The sequence below is a fragment of the Amphibalanus amphitrite genome, unplaced genomic scaffold (genome assembly GCF_019059575.1).
Source record: "Amphibalanus amphitrite isolate SeventyFive unplaced genomic scaffold, NRLGWU_Aamphi_draft 000144F_arrow, whole genome shotgun sequence".
Lineage (NCBI taxonomy): Eukaryota > Metazoa > Arthropoda > Thecostraca > Balanomorpha > Balanidae > Amphibalanus > Amphibalanus amphitrite.
Window position 1 is genome coordinate 616150 of NW_024881639.1, and position 20879 is coordinate 637028.

General features: G+C 55.5%; 1 protein-coding gene across 4 annotated transcripts in view; it reads right to left on the minus strand.

The window, feature by feature from the left end:
• The window catches only part of LOC122382681 (E3 ubiquitin-protein ligase RNF220-like), a 44743-nt gene that overhangs the window by 13496 nt on the left and 10368 nt on the right, over positions 1-20879 (minus strand). The window lies entirely within an intron of this gene.

Here is a 20879-nt window from a genome sequence, read left to right on the forward strand (position 1 = left end):
AGCGAGTTCTAAGCGAGTACCGCGAGCTAGCCACGTAAGCAGTGAGCAGTACAAAGTCAGTTCCGTAAGCCCCAAGTGCCAGTCGGTGGATCCGGTCCGAGTGAAGAGTTGATGACCGAGTTTCCCTATGGAGTGTCTCCATTCCATTCGGCCGTCGCCATCGGTGCCTCCACCCCAATGACGGCAGCTGGTGTCACGGACACTCTGCAGCCGACCATGGATTTGAATGGGGGCCGCAATGGTGTTTCTGAGCCTCACTGAGTTTTGACTCTCGAAGAACCGACCCCTTCAGGGCCTCAGCTGCCACTTTTGTTCACCAGAGTACACTCGGGGGCAGATTGATGTTCCACCACTCCCTACCCATCGGGCTCCCATGGATCAGCAGTGGCTGCTGCCAATGTTGCCTGCCCTCAGCACTGCTCAGCACTGCCTGCCAATGCCAGTGCTGCCAGTCCTGCCACTGACAGCAGCCAGTGCGGGAGCCATGGGAGCCCGATGGGTAGGGAGTGGTGGAACATCAATCTGCCCCCGAGTGTACCACCAGGGTGCTTTCAACGACTCATCGAACCATGCAGTGGTTCCGAATAACGGTAAAGTATCGGACATGCTGAAAGGAAACGATGAATAAAAACTGAACACATAAAAATCGGAAATGAAGGAAACTCATGAAAATTGAACACATACATTGAAAATATACTTATCATATATATGAATCAAACGGTTGGATGCTAACTGGGCCGGAAGGGATACTCTCGCATACCCGTTCCGCTGTGTTTTACATGGTGGACAGTTCAATAGACATGGGAAAAACCGAAACAAACAAACAAAAAAATTAACAAAAACGACATATTTTTTGTCATAAGGCTTACAAGATCAATTTCGGTTGTGCGTTTGATTAATGACTCTTCGCGTGACCTTCATCTCATACATAGGTAAGACTGAATCGCTTTGCTGCCAGTCTTCAGGCGTTTGCTAAATCCTCTCGAGCCATGTTTTGGCCCACCACTTTCCGTCCTCTGGCGTCTCGATTCCCATCCCGCCACGGCCGTCCCTCGCCGCCTTTGCTCGGCCCCACCGCAGGCGGCGGGTCTGCAGATGCCATCGCGCCGGCCGCCCACTCCGGCGCCGATACCGCGCCGCGATTGAATTACAGCGCACGGCAGCGCTATTTTCCAGACGAGTTTCCCATTAATTTGTCGACGGCATCTGTCACTTGTCCGCCGGCGCTTCCATCATTTATCTCCACCAAAGCAGCGTTAAAACGCCGGGACCGGCCGCTGCTGAAACCATTACAAGCACTTAGTCCGGCCGATGATAGATTCGCCTTTATATAATGGTATCAATGGCTGGCCATTAGAAGTCGAGTCGGCAATTGAATATAATCCTGGCCGAGAGCAAGTCAAGCAGATCGGCTGTCGTCCCAATCAGCCGAGGCCGGACGGCGGCGGTGGCGGCGCGGTCGGCCGGCTCGTCTATTATCTAATTCGGGCGTTGTCGGCGGCGCGGCCGCTGGTTGGTCCGCCCGGGCGGTGTGGGCGGGGCCGGCCGGCGGCGGCGGCGAATGGCGGCGGCGGCCGGGGCGGCGCGCGCTGACCCGTCGTCGACCGACCGGCCGACCGCTGTGGCCGACTGTTCCCGAGTCGGAAACTATTGGCGGCCCCCTTCACCCCGACCTCCCCACAGCCTGTCAGGCGGCACTGATATGACTCCGGTCCTCCCGGAACCTTCAAATACCCCGCTCCAGTCGGAGATCAACGCTGTTGAACGAAAAGTCCATCCCACACACCTCCAGAACATTGGTTGGGCTCTAGACGACCGCAATGATTCAGGAAGCTTGAGCCCTCGATAGCAGAATCGAGTCGTTACAATGATAGCCATTCTAGCGGCAGTAGCCGGATTCGAGCACTGCGGCACAGCCTAACTTCAGGCGCGGACTACTACTGCCATCTATGGAAAGAAATGGTAAATACACAATAGGACGATGCCCACGCTACGATGCAAAGAGCAGAAGCAACTTCAGTCAGACTTTCAGCAGCTTAGACTGTAGACGGACTTTTCACACAAGTCACCGTGACGGCATCCTTAATCATTTCGTAAATAAGCCAAACGTCTAAGATTCTGGACAACTAAGACATGCAACGAGTTTCACATCACATTACAGGAGTACCCAAGCGGGCAAGTATCACTGTGGTGAATCAATTTAGTGAAGCCGATTCACACAGAGCAGGGAACAACAGGGTGAAAGTGAATATGCCTCAGATTTGTAAACACAAACAAATGGATGCACGAGAAAAAGTTTGAAAATATTTTTGTTCATCTAACCGTTGTCGATTGAAAAATAGATTCGTCAAAAATAAATAGTTTGAAAGGAAATCATTATACTCGATGCAAAACTGCCTGTGGCCCGTGGGGCGGGCCACAGGCCCGCCTCCGAGGCATCCCTCGGACCGCCTGTGGCCCGTGGGGTGAGCCGGTGGTCAGGGGGCGCCGCCTCGCGTGAAAGACGCACGTGGGTGCGAGGCGGCGCGGGCGGGGGCCAACGGCTCCGTCCCAGACCGTACTATATCGAGGTTGGTCGCGAGTGTGATGTATGTTTGGTTCAGTGACTTTCAAATTATAGCAGGCCCTTTCTCGGTCAGGGTTGATGGATCCACCGTCACTTTGCGCGGTACTTTTAAGACAGACTGTATGTACAGTGATAGTGACAGACTGTATGTACAGTCTGTCTTAAAAGTACCGCGCAAAGTGAGGGTGGATCCATCAAGCCTGACCGAGGAAGGGCTGCTAAATTTGAGTCACCGAAGTAATTGACATCCTCGTCCATTCCTCAGGTCAATTGGTTCGGTGACTTTCAAATTATAGCAGGCCTTTCCTTGGTCAGGCTTGATGGATCCACCCTCACTTTGCGCGGTACTTTTAAGACAGACTGTATGTACAGTCTGTCTTAAAAGTACCGCGCAAAGTGACGGTGGATCCATTATGCCTGACCGAGGAAGGGCCGGCTAAATTTGAGTCACCGAAGCAATGGACGTCCTCGTCCATTCCCAAGTCAATTGGTTCGATGACTTTCAAATTATAGCAGGCCCTTCCTCGGTCAGGCTTGATGGATCCACCGTCACTTTGCGCGGTACTTTTAAGACAGACTGTACATACCAAGTGCTGTCAGTGATGTATGTTCGCTTGAAACTGCTTTGTATATTTTGTAATACTGAAGATGATGTTCAATAAAAAAAAAACTCGATGCAAAACTTATGAGTTGTTATAACAAGGTCATAAAATGTCAAACTGCGTAAAACAAGACAGCGTAAATATACGAGTATTCTTAAGGAGATATTGACTTTGTATCGCGCGAAGATACCGGACGTTAGCACGAGCCACGAACATTACCGACTAGAGGGCATAGGGAAACCTTCCCCAGAAATGCGGTAAAGACGACAACCCAGCACATCTCATAGTTGAGTGCATTCTGCCTTCTCGAGCAAATACTTATCGAGCAGTTTTAAGTTCAACAGACCCTCTATTCAATGCGACATCGACCTTGACGACACCGTCCGGTACGGTGGTCATCGGTCGGACCTTCACATGGACCCAGCAGCGGGCCGGCGGATTGGAACCTTTCCTACCACAAACTACACATATCATCACTGGACGCTCCCTGTCCCTGACCAGGAAATACCTTTCCACTTGAGCTACCCGATCTCAAGGAGCGGGGTCCGGCGGGGGTGTCGGCGGCTCCACGCGGCGCGGAGGGTAGCTTTCACCGGCCCCGGTGATCCGTCAGCAGGCGGGTCTCGGCGACGACACCGTCAGCTCCGCCCCCCACACCGGCGAGCGGCCGGCGAGACGCGGCGGGAACAGGTGTTCCCCGGCCAGACACCGAGATACCGACCCGGGTCGCCATTGTCCGCAGGCTCAGTCCATCACGCCCGCCACACATACCACCGTCCGCAAACAAAGCTGTACCTCCAGACAGCCATCTCTCATTTCGGAGCGGTCCGAACTGCTGAACAATGCTGGACAAACTGACATTAGAGCCGGCACTGCCGCTCACACCCTGAAAATTTCCTCGAAAAGAAAACCATTCAACCCTACTGCATTAGTTATATTGCATCGTATAAGCTCAGGAGAGGCAAAAAGAGATTCCTCAGAACCAATAATGGAACGGCGGCACGCATGGTAGAGGAATGACAAATGCATTTTCAAACGTTCAAGAACTGGCCCACTAAAGCTCCAACATAGTTAGAAGTTAGAAGTTGGATAGATGATCCTCCAAGCTCGTTTTAAGGTCACATGGAACAGAAGTTAACGTGTTGTCCATCCCTTCCGCACATCTTTTGCAATGACAGACACGAATGCAAGTACGGTAACGTAAAGGCAGGAGTGGTCATAGAACCGACCCTTCTTCGGCTAAAATTGGGACCGTAGACTAGTGCAGCCTACAATATACACAGTATGATATTGTCATTACTACTGGGAGGTCGTCTTATGCGTGATGTCCGTCCATGCTGGCTCATCTTGAACACCGAGAAGAGCTCTCGCCTACCGTCCAGTGAAGTTCCGATACCACCCACGGCCCTGAGAGCGGCCGGAGCCGTCTGACTCAGTGACTGACGGCCGGGGAGCCGGGCGGACTGGGGGGACCACCGGCCGCAGTCGGCGGCACATAAAGGCGCGCAGAGGACCGGCCCGGCCGTCCTAATCCTTTGGCTCGCCGGCCGGCGGCAAACACGCAGCGACAAAGCCAGTCGGCTCGACCTGTCCATAAACGTATTATGTGCACCGGCCGGGTCAACTGACTGCCGGCTAATCGCAGACACAGGGGTGTCGGCCGGGCCAGGAGGCCGCACAAAGGCGCCGGAATGTGGCGTCCCCGGAGTCAGCGCGGCGCGGTCCGACACCGCACCAGTGACACGGCACCGGAACCAGCGCCCGGCACCACCAGCACCAGCCCGCCGACACCAGTGACACGGCACGGCACTGCCACCAGCACCGACTCCCCACCCCCTCCGCTGCCACCGGGTGCGGCTGACCGGGCCACCAGCACAGGGGTGCCGGCCGGACCGAGCGGAATCAGCGACCAGATTAGTTGCGGCTCCTTTACAAGGCGGGGAGAGGCCCAAAGGAAGGCAGTCAAGCGCGAAGTCACGGGCAAATACACAGCACAGCAGGGTTGGTCAAACGTCAGCCTCGGAACTGTTACCAGAGGAAAACAAAATACAGCTGAAAAGTGCCACTTTCGTTTGAGGCTTAAAAACTGTTCTTATTGTAAGCTATCCATCCTAGGTCCCATCATAACTGGTATGAATCTCCCAAGGACATAGCTCCTAAAGTTGACGGAACATTTGAGCCATGATTGACGACAAATAATCATTGTCATGGCAACTGCCATGCCGAAATCAATACCGAGTAGTCCTCCAGTGCCCTTGTCGAGTTGCCCCCCGCCGGCAGTTGACAGGCTGACAACGGGCGGTCCTCGTTCCCTCGGCGCGGTCCAGTGGCCTTTGACCGAGCAGCTGTCAGCGCGGCGGCGTCGGCCGGTGACCAGTGTCCGGCCGGCGGGCAGCTGTCGGTTAGTTCCGGCCGCCGACCACTGACTAATCACGGCCGGCGCTGACCGTGTCGGCGTGACCGATCGGCGGTCAGCGGCGGCCATCGCCGGCCGGCGCACAATGGGCGCCGCGCGCCGCTCCACTGCCCTGTTTGCCGGCCGGAGGGGTACAATGGACGGCCGACCGGACCGGGGACCGGCCGCCCGGCGCAGGGTGACGGCGGGGCAGACAGCGCGGCGGCCGGAACCCCCCGCCGCGCGGCGACACCCTGCCGCCGCCGCCACAGGCCGGTCACACACACCTGGGCAGGTCCGGCGGTCCCTGGAGCCCGGTGTGGGAGCGGATCCGGTCGGACGGCGCGGTGGTCCCGTCGACACACTCGTCACTCGTCATCACAAAAGGGTTCAACAGCCGTCCGGGACCAGCCCGACTCCTCGCCGAACGTAGAGTTCTTTAACGGCGGGATGGTGTATGAGGTAACTTCACATCCGGACCACCCCAGGGCCCCAGCATAGCGTGGGTGTCAGCGCGACAGCCGCACACTGCAGACATGTCATGCATGTGACGAAAGAACAGGCGGAGGTCTGGCCCTCGAATATGAGCACGGCGCACCGAAACAGAAGCCGACACCTAACTGCACCTCGGGCAGTGTCCAGAGACGACTCCATTGTATCCTCCAGGCCCGTGCCCAATCCCGCTGCAAAGGCTGCTCGCGCGACCCGCTGCCGGGTTCAGCAGACACCCAGTAGCCACCCGGATCCGGCAGCTACCCTTCCCGGCGGCCGTCCCATGTTTACGAGCCGCAGTCGAGGACGATGAAACGGGCGCGGCACAGAGGAATGCCGCACACGCCGCCCCTAACTCGCTAACTGTCCCATATTAAAGCCGGCGAATGGGCGCCGCTGGTGCTTGGTCCGTTCCTAAAGTCGCGAAAGAATAGCGAGCGGTCGCCGAGCCGCAGTGCTTTGGTATCCGACCGACAGCAGAGCGCGGTCTGATCAACAAGGGAACGGCGAGCCGAGCCGGTGTTTTGTGACTTAGTGTGGCCTGCAGTCAGTGGACAGTAGACACCGAGTCCGACCACCACGTCCACTCGGGGCGAGTGCTGCCCACAGCCCTTCCAATAGTATCCAAAAACCATGGGACAGTCTATCATCAGAGAGGGGATGTTCCATTGCGCTCTGCTGACTGGATGACCAGGTCGATTCCAATTGCCGGGTGATAGGCTGGTCAATTATCCGGTAATATCTGACGGTTTTCTGTCCATGGTCATTTAGGTCCCGTTGCATGATAAAAAAAAGGGGAATATTTGTTTCTGGTCCCTAAAAAGCTGTTTCTGGCACCTAATTGCTGATCAGCCCCAAAATGCTTATTCGACCCTAATATCTGAATCTGGCACCTAATTGCTTCCACACAGCCTAAAGTTGCCAGATTCGTCTAGTTTAACTCCGTATTTGCTGTTTGCTGATTCAGCACCAAAACCAAAACATCCAGCACCTATTTTATTCCACGTTTGCCTACCTAATTCGCGTAATCTTCCTGATTTATGTATCCTAACAACATGAACGTTGCATTCGGTGATGTCAAGTGCCATTTTCGCCAGTGGAGATAATGATCAATGCCATTTCTTATTTCTAGCCAAAATAGAATCACTAGCCAGCTATGGTGCAGCATAGCAAGACGCTCCTATACCAGCCCGCTATGTAGAGACTAGAGATTATTGCACCCTCAGCCATTTTAACGTGAAAAGTTTGGATCCGTCACTTCCAGCCAGGCTCTCAGGTCATAAACTGGAGTAAAGCAAAATGTCAACTCTGAACAGACATGCCACGCAACCGGCCCTCTTTTCAATATTATTAGCTTTCTGCAATCATCGTCTGACTCCATCTCGATCAAACGCAGCGTCCGGTTTCTACAGGGGCGTTTGACTGACCGGCGACACAATAACCAAAAACGAAATCAAAGCTTCATGCACACATATGACATAAGTAAGAAACGGATGAAAAAGGCACAACCACGGCACAACTCTGCGCGGCAAACAACGGACAATGTCCCACGCAAGATCCCGCGTTTCTTCAGCGGCCTTGAACGGAATGAAAACATTACATTTCTTTTTTGGAGCTATTTGATGACGTCAAAAAATACAATACCCGTTTTAATGGTCAAAATCGAGACAATTACTCACAAAAATGTTTCCCTTTAAGCATTAGAAGTAAATACTTTTAAATATTTAAATGACATTGTTTTTTTCAAACAAATCAATATTATTTGCTTACTTAAACGTCATACACAATGCTGAGATCACTAGGGGGCTGTCTTAGAGTGTAGCTGCACTGGCAACCTTTAGGCTAGACTCCAGGGGTCATTATACCAGAACAACATGATTCTACCAGCCAGCAGTTCATTTTTCTCCTAGATTGGTGCTACGCTCAGCATTTAGGTGCCAGATTCAGAAAAAAGAGTAAGGCGTACCGTTGAATAGGTGCCAGAAACAGCTAATTAAGGTCATTTTCCATGATTGGTGCTGGTATCCACCAAATAGGTGCTGAGGACCAATTTTGGGGCGAGTCAGCTTTTAGGTGCCAGAAATAGCTTTTCTGGGACGCAATTAAATGGCGTCCAAAAAAAAATAGTTACGAACAGAACAGCAACCAACAATTTCGTAGCTCGTGACTTATGTTGTTTTCTGTCCAACTGACCGGGGACTAGCGTATTGCCCCCTCCACCAACGGCGGTGCCTGAACATTCAGAGTCGGCCCAAATCACACCGGAGACCGGATGTTATCCGCGCAGTCAGTGCGGCCTCCCGGCCACATACTAATAACCTGGCGGCTATCTGGCTGGCCAAACTCGGCCGCACCTGTTGCCGCTGGCCGCCGGCGGAGCAGGTCATAAAGCGACGTCCACCTAATCGGCTGTGTCGCGCCCGCCGGCCGATAGGTGTATTGCTTCAGGCTGGGGGCGTCGCTGATGAGCTGGCATATGACAGCGTCCGGTCAACAGCGGCTGTGTATCCACTATCCAGCCGGCTCACCATAATCACAGTGCGCCGCGCGCTGCCCGGTACACAGTACACACAGAGGGCCGGCGCGGACACGGCCGGCGCGGACACGCCATCCGGACTGGCGGGCGTGTCCGACAGCCGACAGCGGACAGCCATGGACCAGTACCCTGACGGAACTCAGTGGAATCCGCGGGGTGCTGCAACTGCTGGGAGCGACTGTACCCCGACCAGTGAGTGTAGCTGACCAGCCACCAGGGATGATCGGCGCCCGTGGCGTACCGCGGCCCACCGGGTACCCAACTACTGATCGATAACCATAGACCAATCCCCAGGGTACCGCGGCCAGCCGGGTACGCCACCAGTAGGTACGTGATCTGTGATCATTGATCAATCCTCCACGTACCGGCGCCAGGTGGGACACCAGATAGCAGACCCTGTTCATTACGATACACTGTTTGCAATGCTCTCAACATCCAGACTGACAATATTCCCTGAAACGCGGGGATGACACGGAACGTACGCAAACAACCCATGTCACGACAAGAACCAAATTGAACATCCACCCATGAGGCCAGATTGGACTTGTTTGCTAGCACAAATAATATCTGGATGATTCAAGGTACCTATACCAGTTGTGAGCAGATATAAATCATGTCAACCCGAAAGTTGGCACCCCAATGTACGAAAGTGTTTGAGTTTCGCAATACTTTATATTTAACTAAGTCTTCAATGCAACGGAGGCTATGCGTTTACGCCGAGCTCAAAAATCGGCCAGCCAAGACACTGTCGCAGATCTTTAAACAGTATCCCCATCAGTTCATGCGATTGTCATTTCATGATAACTTCCTTCGCATAAATATTGCGAATTTGGTATGGTGAAGCCCTACCTTACCACACTTCCATGCTCCGCCCAATATTCGTTCCGGTGAGGACCTATCGGTGACTTTGGGCGTCCACCGACCCCGCGTCATCAGCGCGTCCGGCAGCGGGCGGCTCCGGCCGCCGGCCGCACCTGACACTTCATTACGCCGGGGGCGGAGTCGGAGAGGACACGGCGGTCACCTCATCTCGGCCGGGGGTCGTCCGTCTCCATCAAACACTCCTCAGGCCAGGAGACAGACGGTGGCCGACGGGCAGCGCCGCAAGGAGGGGACAGGGCGCCAGAAGACACAGGAAAGCGACACTAAGGCATTACAAATGCAGAGAGACAAACTGAGCAGGCAATATGACGAGGAGTGGAAATGGTCGCCTAGAGATCGTCAAAACACGTCAAATGCGATGTGTTTGTCACTGCAGCTAAACATCACTAACTAATTCCATCACACTTTCCGACGCCCGACGGGCTAGGATCAAAATACTGGTTTCTATGATGCGTCGATCGGTCAGCTGGCTGCTGGCACAGCTCATCGGTCCGTCGTTTCTGACGCTAACGAGCCAAAAGTGTACACTGTCCGTGTGTCTTCGGCGACAGACACGGCTGATGGGGCGGCCGCCAAGATCTCCCCGGGAACATCGGCCAAGGAGTATGGCGAGAGCCGAGGCTCCCAAAGGACCAGACAGCCCTTGCTGTCTGTCAGGTTTGCCTGGCAGCTGACAACAAACGAGTCATGTTTCTCACGCATATCGCTTCAACAGCGATGATTTGATAAATCCGGGAAAGCGTCACTTTGCCGCTCCAGCCCGATCTCAAATCTCTCGTCACCTTCCCTTTCCTTCCCACTGATCACCGAACACTGCCACTCCAGCGGCGGCAGAGAGGGGACAATCCGAGGGAACTGATATGGCTGATGGCTGTCGTCCGGATCGGTGCCGGGCCGGCCCCCGCCGCCTCCGCTGCTGCTCCATCCGGACAAATCACCGCCGGAGCCGACGGCACCTGGGTCCCGGCCGCCGCCTAAGCCGCCGTGATAAAACGCCTCCGTCCCGACACCGCTGTAATTGGATCAGATGGTGCGCGCCGCCGCTGAGCCGATGCAAATTGCCGGATCACCGGCCAGAGCGCGGCGCAAAGCTGTCGATTACAGCAGCTTGTCGACCGCAGAGCCGCCTGGAGACGCCGGCTGGCCCCGGGGCGCGGGGTGAGGGGACGGCCGCGGTCTGACCCACAGCGGGCGGGAGGGTGGCAGGCCGATAGTGGAGCAACGGGGGAAAATAGTTGGATTTGAAACTGCGGTCTCTTATTGAACACATAAAAGGCGCACCTGAATGCACACTTGAGCACAACGGGATCTGTGCAAAGATGCTATGCCGCCGCCAGGTTGAAACTTGAGAAAGATGCTGCACTTTCACGGCATCCAGAAAGATGTGCAGTGTGCACTATCGCAAGGCCCAAAAAAGACGCAGTGCCTCCGTCCAACGAGGAGGAGCAGGAGTGACTCAGCGCGGCCCGCACATTTGTCATTGTCGTATCTCCAAGTCGCCTATGGTCCGAGGTAGCCACCTCCATTGACCGGAGCAGGACGCTGTAAACCCACTCCAGTACTGCATACAGCCATCCCGGCACCAGACTCACACCTCAGCGGGACGGCGCCAGTGTCGGCCGGCCTCTGTCCGAACCTGGACACCAGCAGAGCGTCTGCAGCGCGGCTCGTAAACCGGCGGTGGTGCGGCAGCAGCGTCCACGACACAACTCCTCCGCGCCGCAGCGGTGCCATTGTCGGTCCCACTGATTTACAGAGCGTATAAATATTCGGCCGCGAATTATCAAGTTAAAATTGAAGCTCTTAACATTTGAGTAGTCAGTTATGGGCCATAAACGGCGGGTGTAAAACGCTCGGCGCCGGCTATCATGGCTGAATTCGGTAGCTCTCCAGAGGGGAGCGCCTCTCGACAAAAAGATCGCGGCGGACAGAGGCAGCACTGGGCCAGGATCTGTGGCGCAGCGATCACGGCCGGAGAATGTCAGTAGCATCCGTCACCTCGGCTCGGCGGCCGGCCATTAATACAACTTACCGCGCGCGCCTCCCTGTGCGCCTCTCAGCCAACAGCCCGCGGCGACACATTTCCATCGACACTCAGATAAAAACAGAAAGCTTTCCGACGAGTGTAAAAACACGCCTGCGACCAAGATAAATGTGATCGCTGACGGGCGGCGGCGGCGGCGTCTCGCCCCGTCAACAGGCCATATTCTGCTGTCACCACTCCAATCCCAGCGCCTCAACTCGGCCTAACTTCTTTGTTCCAGCCACTTCTCATCAAATTACATCCTATCTAAATTTTATTTTCCTCGCAACTTGAACAATTTCCATCTGATCCGGTAAGCGGCCGCGGTGGGCCCGGCGGCGGGACGGGCCGTTTTTTCTCAGCCTCTGCCCACCGCCCGACCAAGAGACGCGGCACCAGCCGCGGCTCGACGAGCCTCACTAATTGATTCAAAGCCAGACCGCTCCCGAGCCCACTATTAAAACGACACCGCCGGCACATTTCAATTTTTTAAGCATGGTTTCACGCGATGATTAGAATTTTCCAGCCAAGCTAGAACACTTTTATGAGCCGGCTTAAAAACGGAGTCGCGTGGGACGAGCAGCGGTGGGGGGGGGGGGAGGGAGAGCGTCGAGGAGACATTCCCGCGGATCAGAACGCCGTCGAAGCAGCGAATACCTGCGAGCCAACGGTTCGATGGCACGGAAAGGGCTCCATACCGGCCTGTCGACGACGCGGAATGGGATAAAACGCTACAAGACGGCGCGAAGACACGGCGAGACAGCTCTGGGCACACTATAGGGGTGAGGGAGGCGCGCGACCGGCTGGGGCGGGGACAGCACAAGGCAGCACCCACCGGGAGCTGAGCTGTCCTCCCGTCCATCTCCGGTGAGCGGTGCACCTCCTCCGATCTATTCCATTGCGGCACGACCAGCCAACCGGGAGCGGGAGGCCTGCCGCAGTGGACTCCAGCACCACCGAGAGGTCAGCGCGAGAAGAGATGGAAAACAATGTGCGAAATTAGCGGAAAGAAATGGCTATAATGCAAAAAGGATTACTGGTTTATCCCGCGAAGTTATCAAGTACATGATTATCAGCGATTTAAACTGTCACCAACTACGAAATAGGTGATGGTAGGTACATTCTCTTATTGCAACTGATAATCCCAATAGTCGATTATGTTCATTTTTTTAATGGAATGAAACTAATACAGTGTTGCCTCTGTTATGGCCTAATGGGCACCTCAACCAAAGTTCTAAATTTGTATCATGATTCGTCATTCCTACATCTGAGTCCCTCAGCTTGGAAAGAGCGTCAAAAACGCAAAACAATTTTTGGCTCGAAATGGTTTGGTTGGCTTATCCGATGTTCGGTGAAGTTATCTGACAACCGCTGACCGTAAAAACAAACATAGCAAATGAGAATTAGCAATACTTCAACAACAGATTGTCGCTGTAAACATTGAAGAAGCGTGTGTGTTCAAATTTAGCTCAGCATCAGCGCACACACGGAGCGAGGGACGATGTGACAGAAATAAGCACAGATACGACTACTGGCAATGTCCAGATGGCAGACGGGAGTGCCGCCTATCTAAAACAATCAGCGTCCGGCACCCATCGCAGTGACCGGAGCCGGATCGCGCCCCGCCGATAGCGGCACCGTTTGAGCGGCGCGGTTCCAAAACGGCCACCGCCCTATCGTGCCGCACGCCGAAACTCATCACCGCTGTAAGTGGTGTTGGATGTGTTTGCTGTCGGCGGCGTTTCACAGAAATGCTGCGGGGCGACGGCAGCCGCACGCGTCATGCACGTGCCCGCCACTCAAATTGGAGCGCACTAATTGCAAAGCAAACCGGGAGCGGCCGGCGGCTGGTCGGGCCGCTAATCAGTTGTGCCGCGGACCGGACGGATGCCCCTCCCTCGGACCACCTGCAATGTCAGAGGGGGGGGGGGGGCTGGGAACTGGGGGATGGGCGAGCCGGAGAGGTGGCCGAGAACGGGAAGAGGCCGGAGTCGGCTCGTCGCCGAGAAAGGGTGCCAGTGGGCCGACCGATCCGGACCGCCCGGCCGGACCGCCGACCGCGGGGAGCTTGTCCCGGGCCGGCGCGTCTCGCGCTGACGGATCAGACCAATAAAACACGCGCTGGCGCCGCAGCGGGGCGGCCGCCGCCCTAACAAGATAAGTTTATGGACCAATAATATCTCTGCGTGGTGTCGGCGGGGGGCCGTCATTGAGACGGGCGGCTCCCCGGCGCGCCGGCCGCCACCGCCCGGTGGCCGCCCAATAACGCCGCCGGGAAATACAACAAACAGGGGCGCGCCGCACCAGACCACCCCCGACGGACGCCATCGGCCGCTGTCGGCACCCGCCGCCGCCGCCGCCAGATCGCATCGCGCCGCCGGCCGCGTGCCAATTAACAAGAAACCGCTGATAAAGAGCGGTCGGGGGCGGCCGCCCGCAACGAAGGAGCCTCGGTCTGACCCGGGCCACCGAAGGAGCGGTCCGCCTCGGTCTGACCCGGGCCACCGAAGGAACCCGGGTCAGACCTGGGTCGGGCCGCCACCGAGTCAGACGGCGGGGAACGGACCCACTGCCGCCGACAGGTCATAGAACGGTTACACAGCTCAAAACCACTGTCCGGTGTGACAGCGTACAGCCCTCTGCAAACTGCGTGGTAGGTATTCTTTTTTGGACAAAACCGAGAATAACGCGAATACTATGCTATCGGTCACTCAGAAATCGTAACAGCAAGACGCGCGAGACTCCGTACCCTAGATTGGCATTATCATCGTATTCATTTTCCATCCAGTTTGGCAACAAAACCGAAAAGTGCATATTTGCCCCCAAAACAAACTTTTGCATTTTGTTGCCACACAAGGCGTATACTTTGTTTAGTGATAGACCCAATCGAAGGAGTGGAGCATGGCGCATCTATTTGTAGTGAGTTCCGACCGACTGATATCATAGCATTTGAGTTAGGTATTATCGGTTTTGTCGAATAAAGAACACCTACCACACAGTCTGCTGAGGGCTGTACATACACTGTGCTAACGCTGACACGGCGCAGATCAGAACACGGCTAAGCCGCTACATAACCACAACGTCCAAAACATTTATTTCTGCTCACCATGTATTAAAACGAATACTATATACTACTGCCTTGAAATGTACAAGTGACTATAGTGAAAGGGAAAGAGCGTGTGCTTTCACCTGCAGGATAAACGTTTCGGACCTCTAGCCGATGACCAACCATAGCTCCCCTGACCATAAGCTGAATAAGTTTCGCTTCATTCATATCAGTGTCTCCCTGCGATCAGTGATCAGCCTCGACGGATCGGCGGTATCATGTCTCTAGTGACCAGCGGTTGGTGAAATTCGACGGATGATGTATGAATTGAGCAGCTTGGTGAGATGACCCGCTCCTCACAGTTGGATTCAAACACATTTCCGTTCGACTAGGAACGACCCTCTTTTGAAGACTGAACCGTGAGCACATTCGGGTCCAGTCTGCCCGAGGCTCATTCCGCCGACATTTGGTAGCCGCGGCTCGACCTGCGCCGTCCGCTGCCCCGCCGGATGCAGTGGGTATGGGGCGTGGCCGCCGGGCGGGGGCGGGGGCGGGTGGGCGGTGCTCCGTCGGTGCGCGGTCAGAGTCGCTCCAATGGCCGCCGGACCCGCCCAGCCGCCCGGCTCCGGTCACATCTGCTGACCGGGATCAATGCGGTACCGACTGCGGTCCGACGGAGCCGCAGCCATCCCATCCATGAAACGGTGGAGTGTGGGACCGGACACAAAGGTCTCAACCCCATCTGTTCAGAGGACACTGATTGAAGGGATCGACTGTGTCGGCAGTGTCGCTGAATAAACTCAACGCAACAGCCTCCCGAGTCCGTTCTGTATGACCAAAACTCCTTACACATTTGCCTGTGAGCAGAACGTAAGCTTGCTGTGAATTCTGACTTTTCCGTCCCGCTGTCTCGACCGGTCTCCAAGTCAGCACCGCCTGAAGAGCGGCGGAGACCGAGCAGTCGGATCAGTCGCCTCACCGCGGGATTAGCGGCGGGGCCATACAGCCGGGCCGAGTGCGCCTTCAGAGGCGCAGTTTATCATGTGACGAGGCGCTCCATGTGAATGGATGGCGCAAACAGGTCTTCATTCGCCAGCGACACGCAAACACGAATCAAAAGTCGATAAAACCGCAGGCCGGCCGGCCGGGTGTGCGTGGTGGGAGCGGCAGCGTCGCGTCGGTCGGCTGGCAGGTGGTGAAGCGTCACCGTGTCTAGGGCAGGTTTGGCCCAACCAGGCCGTCACGCCACCGATAAGTCCTCCAATCTCAGGATCAGCTCCAATTCCAGCTCCAGCCCTACCCAAGCAGCTCCAGGGCTTATATGAAGCTATGGCAGTGGTGGGCGACGTGCCACCGCCGAGCCGATTGACCTGCAAACTGCAGAGCCGCCCGGTCATAGCCAGCGACGCGCTGCTGGGGTCAGCCAATGTGAGGAGATTCGGACGACCTCTGCTGATGGTGATCCCACCGATTTGTGACGCTCCTACACGGACAGGAGGCGATCGGCAGCGGACCGAGGCTGATGTGAATGGGTGATGGCATTCAAATATACTCTGGGGCGAAAACAACAAAACGTCAATAATAAAAGACCTAAAAAAATAAAAGAATAAAAGTCTCTATCTAGCATCCCGCTACCAGGCATCAACTAATGTGAGACTGAGGATTGAAGACGCGCCTCCACGCCTAAACTCACCCTAGCCCCAATCAGAATTGGGATCGTTCGGCCCTCCTCCGACTAGCCAGCAGTCCCGGCAAACTATCTGGACCTGTCTCCGCCACCCTTCCCAATCTCCTTCCGAGAACAGATTAGCTGAAGTCGCTCCTCAGCCGCCGACAACAAAAATGACAAAACTTCCCTGGCGCCTCCCCTTGGCCATTAAAAAATCGGGAAACAGTTGTCAGTTAATTAAATTCTCACTCATTACTGAAGCCGATTCTTTTACAGGATTTCTTGCTCGGCTGGCAGGGGCCAAGGCGATAAAGCCCTCGAGCAAGGAGAGCCACGGCTGAATGGATGCGTTTAAAAAGAAAATATACTCGCTGCAGTTACGCACAGCAAATACATAGCTGGATTATCAAAACGGCACCAGCAAAGCCACTCCATCTAAAAGGAAATATAAAGAGCAGCCATAACGTCATATCTAAATGCAAAGAATCGGCCGTCACAAGCCCTTCCCGCCAGCCATGACATTACATTATAGTCACAAATCCACCGGATGAATAGGATGTTAGCGAGCATCAGCGGGGCTGTTATTCAGAGTGGCCGGCGTTTGTCGTCGGCTATCCATTTATCGGCCCCCGGCCGTCGGTCGGCGGCGGTCGCCACTGACAGCGGTATGCCAATAACTGGCGGCCACTTTGTCCGCGCCGGGGGAGCGGCCATCACGCACAACCCCGCGCCGGCCGAATACGCGGGCGCGGCGGCCAATCGCGATAAATCGCGCCGCTATGACACCCGTTCTGACAGGCGGTGCCACAACTCCTCCTCAGACACAATCCGAGCGCCGTTGCCAATTTGCTCGGTGCCGTTCCGGCCGCTCGTTGTGGCCGATATACGGAGCCGTGTATTCACAGCAGTATGCATAGCGGGCCGATCGGCGGCAGCTGCCGGCAGACGGCCGACGCAATAACACATCATCGTCCGTCACCGGGATACGGTTTAATCGGGCTCGGCGACAGGCCGCGGGAGATACGGGCCGCCGAGGGCCACGGATACACAGTTGACGGGGCGATACCGGAGCATCGCGCCGTGATCGAGAGGCGCGCTCTGACGGCAGAAATGGGCGGGTCGGAGGCCGCATAACCGTAACCATAATCCGTCGGAGAGCAAAGATAACGGCCTGGCGCAGTTCGTAACTGAACAGAAAGGCAATCGCATCAGGTATGAAATCTGAAGACGATATAATACGGCATGGTTTCTTGGCTTTAGCTTTGATAGCTTGGCTATCAACGAATATATAGGGTGTTCACTAAAAAATGGGACAATATTCTGTGCGCTGTCAGTTGAAAGTGCGTCTGGATAGATTACTGCATTTTAGTGCACGTGGAAAATACAACATTTTTAACACATGACCGCGCTTGAATTCATTTTTGATCAGCCCCCAGACAAAATGGACGGGTTAACAGGCAGACAGCGAAGGGAGCTCATTGGCACCTTTTATAAAGAGCACTGGTCCAAAGGGAAGTCATTTACTTACAAACACTTCCAAAAGATGGGAATTTCGAAAACAACACTGTATCGCGTCATGGAAAAGCTTGATACAGGGGACTCCCTTAGCAGGAAGCCGGGAAGTGGTCGGAAGGCGAAAAAAATGACCCCAAAAGAGATCTTAAACCTACAAAGGTACATGAAGGAACACATCGGCGCCTCACAGCGAAAGGCTGCACGGAAGTTTGGTGTAAGCCTCAGCTACATCAGCAAAATACTTAGCACTAAGACGAAGTTACGCTACAGACGTCGAAAGCGTGTTCCGGCGGCCACAGAGGACCAAAAAATAAAGCAGAAGACCAGGTGTGGCAAGCTTCGAAGGAGCGCTATGAAGCCCACCAACAAAACTCAAATTATCATGGACGATGAGTCATATTTCCCTATGAAAGGTCACAGTCAGCCGGGAAATGTTGGATTTTATACAGATGATGCATCTGGAGCCGGGGATGGTGTGCGGTTCGCCACAGTGGAGAAGTTCACGCCAAAAGTCATGGTTTGGGTGGCCTTTTCTGAACACGGGCTGAGCAAGCCCTTCATCATGGAGAGTGGCGCAATGAACGCCTACGTCTACCGCACCCAATGCCTACCGAGGCTCAAGGAGTTTGTAGATGCCAACTACCGTGGTAAAAAGGTTATTTTCTGGCCAGATCTCGCTCCGGCGCACTACCAGAAGGACGTCCTTGCCACCCTCGAAGAGCTGAAAATACCTGTTGTGGCTAAGGAGGATAACCCACCAGCGGCACCACAAATCCGCCCCATCGAACGACTTTGGGCTCTCCTGAAGTCACGTGTGTACGCTGGTGGTTATGAAGCAGAGACCAAGAAACAGCTGACCAAGCGAATCCGCCGCCAAATGGCTGCCATTACGGCGGACACGTGCCAAAAGCTATGGAGGCGCACGCGGACAAAGATCCGCTTTGTGGCAGACAAGGGGAACACAGGCCTTCGAGAGCTGTAGAGTTCGAAAGAGGAGAAGAAGGATAATGTAGTGGTGCTGAACTTGTTTCACTGGCGTGATTTTTTCACGAAATACACACGAAACAAATTTGTCCCATTTTTTAGTGAACACCCGGTACCTACTAGTTAAAATGGTCAACAGTGTTCCTTACCATCGCATAGTCAACAGCAAGGTTAACTGCTAGAATGTTGACAACATGAAAGCGGAAATGTCGAGTGAAGTCATTTTAATGTATAACTTTGGGAAAGTACTCGTGATTCAAAGTGTCTGCAATGCAATTGGCTGGTCCAACAAAAATCATTCGACTGCGCATTGTGTCGCAGTCATTGCCTACTGGAGCCCCGAGTCACTTCCCCCTCACACCTATCACTCGCACCACTGCCTGAGCCAGCCTGCGGAGGTCCCGTGTGCGGGGCGGGACCCGGCCCGACCAGCCGGGGTCGCAGATAACCCCGCGTCGGCGGCGGCGCTCCCCGTGCGGCTCAGCGCGGCGCGTGGCCGACGGCGGCCTGTCGGTGCCGACGCAGTTTACGGCGGCCGGCCGGCGCGGCGCGGACCGCCGCCGGCCCATTAGTATGGTAATGCGCGATAGCGTCTGGCCGCCGGACTATATCGCCGCTGGGGAGCCGGGTCGCGCGGCGCCGCCGGCTCGGCGGCCCGTGATCCCGGTGAGCCGTCCGGCGCGGCCGATCGCGCGATGACACCGGCCGCAAAGCCGGCCGATTCACGCCGCTGAAAGCCGCCAGTCGTTAGCGCGTCGGCGGCTTAGCGCAGCGCTATCGGCGCGCGCCGCCTTTTTGTGGTGCGCGGCGATAATTGGCCGTGTGGCGGGGCGCCTCCCGGGTCCGCCGGGACGCCCGGGCCGGCGCCGGCGCCGATGACGGCCGTGTCGAACGCGGCGCGGTATTCATCGTCGGCGGCGGGCGCGGCGCGTGGACAGCGCCAATTACCGCCCCCGCCGTGCCGTATTAGAGATGCGGGCGCCACCCGGCCAGACAGTGACAGGCCCACAGAGGCAGACGGAGGCCCACAGAGACGGACGGAGGCTGACGGAGGCCGATGGAGGCGGACTGGGCCGATGGAGGCGGACAGGGACTGGAGGCCGACGGGCTGATGTGGGATGACGAGCTGATGAAGGTTGGTATGGGATGACGAGCTGGTGCAGAGCCTGACAAACTGACAGAACCTGAAAGACTGATAATCACAGGGCACCCAACGATCAATTGTATACTGACGGGCTGAGTTACGGATAGCAGGCTAGCTGACGGTTGGGGACAGCGCCTGACAACGGACTAGCACCGGCTGAGAGCCGCTAACGGCGAATGCTATCACCCGAAATGTCGGCTCAGGGCTGCATTGCCGGCGGCTGATTGAATGGAGATGGTTCTTGACAGAGCAGCGGAATGTGGTCGGCAACTGAAGGAATGCTACACCAAATGACAGGAACTGTGAGAGACAGGTAACTGTAGTAAGAAAGACATAGGGTAGAACCTAGACTGACCATTCGACAGGATACCGCAGTTCAGCCAGCAGAGCTCAGCGGGAGATCCATCACACGGATGGGACCTCGAGGAGCGTACCAGGACGCACAAGCACGACCCATTACACCACGCACCCGCCGGAGCTCAAGGTGCCCCGGTGGCAGTCCTTGGTCGTCTCCCGAGCGGTCCCGAGCGAGACATTGTGAGGGCTGGCTAGCGACTGACAGACTAGATTCCAGGAAGGCTGCTCAGTATTGACTCCGGGACCAGAAGACTCGACCTCTCGGTCCGTCTCGGAGGCAGCGGGTCCCAAGCCCGCCGAGACCCATTGACCAGCACCCACTGGAAACTGCCCCGTGAGCCCCGCCGGCCAGAGGCCCACAAACGGGCGGACAAGGCACACTGGCGACGGGGGCAGTTTGTTGGTGGTGGTGGTGACCGATAACAGAGCTACATGACCGAAACATCGCTAACTAAATGTGCGATGTAGCTTGCACACTTTTCCGTAGCAGAATTTCACTGATGAAAAGCTTACTGCTTTCTTCTATTTCAATTACTATGATGACAATTGGGAATTCACAAAAAAAAATCGTGGTATTGCTGTTTGATTCGCAGGGAAGGTTTTGAGCTTGAAAAGTAGTTTAGCGGTTCAATTATTCATAAAACGTACGAAATGGCCAATAAGTGAAA